The sequence below is a fragment of the Ambystoma mexicanum genome, chromosome 1p (genome assembly GCF_040938575.1).
Source record: "Ambystoma mexicanum isolate Mex_15411 chromosome 1p, UKY_AmexF1_1, whole genome shotgun sequence".
In the NCBI taxonomy this organism is placed as follows: domain Eukaryota; kingdom Metazoa; phylum Chordata; class Amphibia; order Caudata; family Ambystomatidae; genus Ambystoma; species Ambystoma mexicanum.
In genome coordinates this window covers 128,906,611-128,913,456 of record NC_090921.1, presented here as the reverse complement: position 1 = coordinate 128,913,456, position 6,846 = coordinate 128,906,611, and positions in this window count along the sequence as shown.

The following is a 6,846-nucleotide window of genomic DNA, read 5'->3' as shown; positions in this document are numbered from 1 at the left end:
CAGCGACACTCTCGGAGTGGCTATGGTCCCCAAGAAAAAGAGTCTTGAGGAAGACAAGGGAGCATCCGCTCTTTGCCACCTTATGGGAAATATGGAGAGGGTCCAGAGATGAGAGAAATCACAACGTGGCCGTCCCCCTTGAGTCACCTGTGGTCCCCGGGCATTAACAACTACATCCCCAATGTTGAAAGATTCCAGGCGTGGTATGAGGCGGGACTAGAGAGGGTAGGACAGCTCCTCCGATGTGATTCCTTCATCACTCTCCCGGAACTGACAGAGGCCCTTAATATAGGCGTACTATGCACCTTCCATTACCTACAGATCAAAGAGGTCCTAACAAAGGCGGCATGGAAGGCAAAACTTAGTAGAGAACTCACCCCCTTTGAAAAGCTCTTGGACTCCAAAACTGACAGGAAAGGCCTGATTTCCACCATGTATAAATTACTCGTAGAAGCGGGTGGAGGGAACACGCTTAATCTCAGGACGCATTGGGAGAAAGATATGGGCCTAGAAATAGATGACGACGTGTGGGATAATATGTGCCGCATGGAAACGCGCACATCCATATCGTGCCAATACAAGCTCCATTCCATCAACCTTTTGCATCGTTGGCAGTATGACACCTATAGACTATCCAAAATGTACCAGTCACCCCCCCCACCCACGTTGGCGTGAATGTGGACAAGTTGCGGACTATTGGCACATGTGGTGGGGATGCCCTAAGATTAAGATCTATTGGGATGAGGTCTTGGGGTGGATTAGACACCTGGACGGGATTCAGAGAACAGCGGACCCTCATCTAGTCCTTTTTGGTCTAGAGAAAATGGACGATGAGTGGAAGAGAGTACATGTCAGGATTAGTCAGGCGAGTACAAAGGCAGCGAATATGGCAAGGGAAATGTGCACCCAGGAACAACGACTCAGGTATGCTAGAACCCAGGAGTGCAAATAGAGTGTGACATCAAAACCAATATATGAAAAGGGATGTGGGGTAAGCACCTGACCGCGAGGAAAGTCGGCAAGCGCCTTACCCCCAATTGCTGTTACAGGTACTGACAGCGCTAAACCCACGTGGAGGGCAAGCAATGACAGGATCTGTGTACTAACACTCTTGATGGTATTACATAAGGGAACTTAAGAACTGTACTCACGAGGACGAGATACACCTCTTGAATGTCAGCTAGCCCCCGAATCCTGTTGGTGAATCTGGGACCCAGAAAGGCTATAACAGCAATGGGAGAAGTAGGGAGGTCCAGAGGACAAGGGCTGAAGGCAGCCGGAGTGAGGCAGGCTGCCGGGCAGGGCAAGGGCGTAGACTGGAAGGCAGCAGAGCGTGATCCGCTGCTATGTGGAGAGCCCGCAGGGCAAGGGCGGAGGCTGGAAGGCAGCAGAGTGAGATCCGCTACAATGTGGAGAGCCCGCTGGGCAAGGGCGGAGACTGGAAGGCAGCGGAGCGTGATCCGCTGCAGAAAACTAAATACCTAAGTAGGAATAGGGATTACAACTTAGAGGGGAAAACATAAGCATTCACACAGGAGCTAGCTACCACCACACACCACACCTAATGATCAAATGGGAAATGGATGCAGAAGTGCAATGGAAAACATGGAATGGATCCTCTAGAAAGTAAGGAGCAGGAAAAAACGAAATATGCAAACTTTTCCCTACCCCTCCAAGGAAAAGACAGGAAACTAAACTAAGAGGAAGGCTAAGGCAAATGGGTAACAGCAGCAAAGGACAGAGTCAAAGAAATATAGAACACAGACAAACTGGGCTGCAGCTAAAAGGGGAAAGCACTGAGAATTGCTGCCTGCAAACAGGGGAAGACAAAAAGGGAAATCAAGGGAGCAGAAATCAATTAGCGCATGAATCCGAAATTCAGGGCGGAGGAAACAAGAAAAACAGGAACTAGGAAGTAGGTACAAAGGCAAGGAACCAGGAACCAGGGACTAGTCAAAAACAGGAACACTGCAATCGATGACCAGCCCTGGACTGAAGTGAGACTGAGGCTTTTAAAGCTGTTAAACGAGCACACGCCTCTGGTGTGCTGACTGCTGCACCTGCAGCCACAGGTGTTGCCTATCCTCCACCCAACCTTGTCCTGCAAGGGTGGAGGTGGAGCAGTGGGCCAGGCATTCTGGGAAGCACAGTCATTTGGTTAAAGAAGCACGCTGGCTGCCAAAAACCTGGAATGGATCCGGAAGGGAAGTAGTTTGGAAAATAGGGATTTAGCGCTCCCAATTCATTACAGCACTGTGGCATTAGGTTCGGAGGAAATGTCCAGCAAGGAATAAGCCCCAAAACATGCCCCCAAGTGGCGGGAACGGGAGCGAAGGGAGCGAGTCGTGACAGTACAAGGCTTGGCCCCCCCATCTCTTGCTTGCAGCCTGAGACTTAATAGCCACCAAGTGGAAATCAGCTATGACCCCAACCGAGACTGAATGGATAAACATTGTAATGAACATATGCACCATGGAAAAAATCACAGCCTCACTCCATGGCAGAGCAACACAGTGTGACACCCTGTAGTCTGATTTTTTTATCCAAACACACATCAGACATCCACCCTAGTGGTGACAAGGTCCAATGTCCGCGGGGCACGAATGGGTCCATCCCCTCTCAATGCTGTGCCCCCTCCGCTTTGACCCTGTCCCCATACTACCGACCAGACGACATCCAAATCAAGATAGAATAAGAAGCCCTCCCTATGGAGAGCCCCTGCACACATGACATCGAAAAAGTTTCAAGCTGTGACAATGACCACATGACCATACAAGCACGACTCCTTGGTAACACAACCTCCTAGTCCATGAGGGTGGGGGCAAAGTGTAAGAGAATGAAGAAAACGAGGGATCCAAGTAAAACGTTTTCACTGTTATTCAGTTTGGTTCATGGTTACGAAATTGTACAATGTATTCTGGTTTTATTTCCACCTGTTTAATGCCTATTAATCCATATGTAACTTTTTCTTTTGTTTCTTTTCCATTAAGAAATTGTTGTTAAAACCTAATAAAAAAAATTGTCTGCTGCCAACTTGAAGTCCAGCAACGCTGTCATGGTAGCTGCCACACCCACCATTGTGCCTCCTGCAGGAAGCTGCGTAATAACTCTGCCAACCTTGAACCTCCTCATCTGTCAACTTAATTGCATACCCTCAAGCTCAAATATGTCTTTTTCACAGTCCATCCTGCAGACTGTATTGAAATGTACTTTTAGTTGGATCAAAGACGATACCCACAGATCTTTTGGCCTTCTAATGCAGAGTTGTTCATTCTTCAAAACTCCACCAGGTCTTGAATTACAGACTGATACCTGGCAAAGGAGAAAGTGGATAGGTTAGATGCTTTGGGAATACCCTATATACTGGCTATTATCTTTCTGAACGTACAGCTCCCTCCCCACCACCCACCAGGGTCTCGTAGCTCCATTCCCAGGTGTCCACCTAGAAACAAGGTCACAGTTCTCTCCTTTTTTATGCTGTCACTCAGTTCACTGGTGTACTCAATATGTAATTCTTTTCATTGACGGTTTCATATTTCCAGTCATTTATATTCAATGAAAGTATTTATATTGTTAAAGTAGGCCTTATTTTAATGTATTACATTACTCGAGTTATCGGTTCATGGTTCTTACATATTTAAGATTTATTTTAACCATTTAATTGGACCAAAGTGTAAGATATCTTATCCATTGGCATAATTATGGATCTATGTGTTCTAATTGAACTTGAACTAGTTGCATTTTTTCCCAACTGTTTTGTACCTAATATTTTATGTCAAATTGTGAGATAACTGGTGTTATGTTCACTAATATTCTTAATAAAAATATACACAACTTTAAAAAAGAATAACAAACATTAGATTAAAGAAATAAATAGACAATTGGGTAATGCAAGTGTTTTTATTATGACAAGTGCTTACACTGTAAAGCAACAAATAGTACAAATACATGTGTAGACTGGATATAAATTATACATTACACAGTATATTAGGCAATTGCCTTTTTAAAACCAAAGCTCGAATTGGTGGAGTCACATGGAGTGAACCTGCTTTACCTGGGGGGATTGGAAGAAAAAGAAGCCTAATAGTGAAACATTTGTGGAAAAACTGTTCTCATAACTGCCCATGAAAAGCTGCAAGAATTTGATAACGAAAAAAGAAAACTTTGTTATTGCAAATGTTCACAATCTTTTGTCACTATTTCCTGTAAGGGTTCAACAGATATCACGACTTCACACCTTCAGCAGGGGCACGCTGATACACAGTGCCAGAGGTTTCTGGCACAATTATCGATCTATAAATTATTTGCTTTTCATAATGGTGCTGTAATGTGAACAAGTACTGGTGAACTATAGACAACTAAAGATCTCAGAAAGAACATTTTCAAGTTAATAATGTCACTCGAAAAGTATGGATTTATAGGAGAATGAGCTAAAATAACTTGAAAAGCAACACACACTGCCTAAAATTAAAAATGTGATTAGAGTGGAAAGAACTCAAAAAACTTGGACACTTTACTGAAGCACACCTACCACTTTTTGAATCTGTTATACTCTTTGCAATTAAGTCAGGTATTTCCAATATTTACGATTTGCCTTGGTGAAGGAATATGGTTCTGCATTGACTTTGCACTCAGCACTTTTATATGGATGTATAATGGATTTGTATGTACAAGATAGTTTTGTCAGTATTTAACGTCCATATGTGTTTTGATATGTATTCTTGTTTTTTTGATGAGCTCTTTATATTAGGTATGTAATTAGTGTTTTGCAATAAGTCATTGTGAGCAGAGCAAAAGGAGTGGTGCATTTTTTCTACATTAACGTGCACCTGCATATATTTTGCTGCCAGTACATGTATTATATGCATCATGCTTTTATTTTTGTTCACAAACAATTCACTTATTTATGCTCCACACTGTGGAAAATGACCTAGTATATCAATGTATTCTTTAGCAACATTTATTGCTGATTTCAATAAAGCTAGCAATGTTTATTTAGTCAATTAATGAGTCTATACCCATGAAGTTCTTTGTGTATTAATGTGTTGCTGCACATTTTTTGCAGAAATTGGTAGTGCCATTTCTTCATTGATGTGGAAGGCGACATCCACCTCTGGTCGTAACTTGGGGTGCATTTTGAGAAACACCATTTCCCTGTAGATGATAATAGAAGGCTGTACTGCACAGAGCGCTTGAAGCTCACTTAATCAGCAGGCCTGGGTTATAGCAACCAAAAAGTACACCTTTACGCAACCATTGACAATTGGCGGTTCAAACAGTTTTTACATGAGCGCCGACAGAACCACATTGAGGTCCCACTGGTTGTGCAGTATTCTCCTTGGCAGGTAATCTATGTAGACCGTTAACATGGCTCCAAATGATTTGATTTACAAATGACATAATCTGCAGTCATCTGTTCTAATATGCCCCTATCGCTGCCGAATAGGTTATATAAGCGACTACAGACACACTACTTCATCACTTTCCACCAATTGTGTGATGAAGGAGATATCATGCAGTCTTGCCTGCAGTGGTTTTTTTCTCTCCATAAACACCCTTCGGCCTTAGTTTGTGCTATATTACATTTTTAAATAATAATCACACCTCCATTTGACCTGATGGAATCCTTCCTTATGGCCCTAATGCTCCCCATGTTCTTTTGAGAGGGTTCCAGGTGACTAGCCTAGGTGCTGTAACAATACTTCAGATGGTGTCACATCTTCCCAGCGGGGAGACTCTTTCTTGGAGTTTAGGGAGGTGAGGCCGCTAACAGATAGTCCCCCTAGAAATGGTAACATGAGGGAGGACCTCAGAGGGAGCAACTCCCTGCCTGGGGCTAAGGATGGGAGTTTGGGATATGGTGCCTTTAACTCCAATCACAGGGGGTAAAAAAAAAATCAACTCTTTGTTACACATGATAAAATCATAGACAATGTATTACTGTAATGCGTCAGACAGTCTCCCTGTGATAAGGACTGGGATGAAGAAGAAATCAAGAACAATACAGTCAAGCATTAAGTATTCAATTAGCTGCTCTCAATCGGACTGATGTTACGCTAGGGCAGTCCCAGCTACTTAAGACAAACAGAAAAGAGGGACTAGGAAAACCACCTCCGAAGAGAGAGAACTACCTCTGGGATGAGTGCAACAAGCAAGGACGCTGACAGAAATCCCATGTTTCCCCCCTAACTCCCGTGTTCGCCCTGGTGTTAGAACTATTAGCACAGGCAATCAGAACAAATGCTCAGATACAGGGGTTCGTAGGAGCAGGAAGTGAACACAAGTTGCCACTATTTGCTCACAACATCCTAGCATACATCTCTCAACCGCTGGAGTCGATGCATGCCCTTTTTGCCACATTGGCAGAATATGGGACACTATCAGGATTTCGGGCAAACTTAAATAAAACTGTTGTGTTAACACTGCAGCCAAGCTCAGCCCTTCCAAGACACTTAGTAGCGGAGTGGGGTTTCCAACTGCAGGCAGAGGGAATAAAGATTTGAGCATGATGATCACGAAAGATGTTGCAAGTTTGTTCCAGGCAAACTACACACCCCCTGTGGAACGCCATTAAATCTGATTTCGAGAGGTGGTCCAAAATGGCACTGTCCTGGACGGCTAGATTTACATCGATTAAGATGAATATTCTTCCCAGATTTGTATTTCTTTTCCAGTCACTCCCAGTGGCCACCCCGGAAGCATTCCATGTAGAAGTAAAGCGTGTTACACTCACCTGGCTCCCACAGAGCCGTCGATCTGGACTGGACAGCTGTGGTCTCCACCAATGTGACGCGTAGGGCTGAGATGACGGACTGGATTGGCCCACCTAGCTTTGTTTGCTTGGCC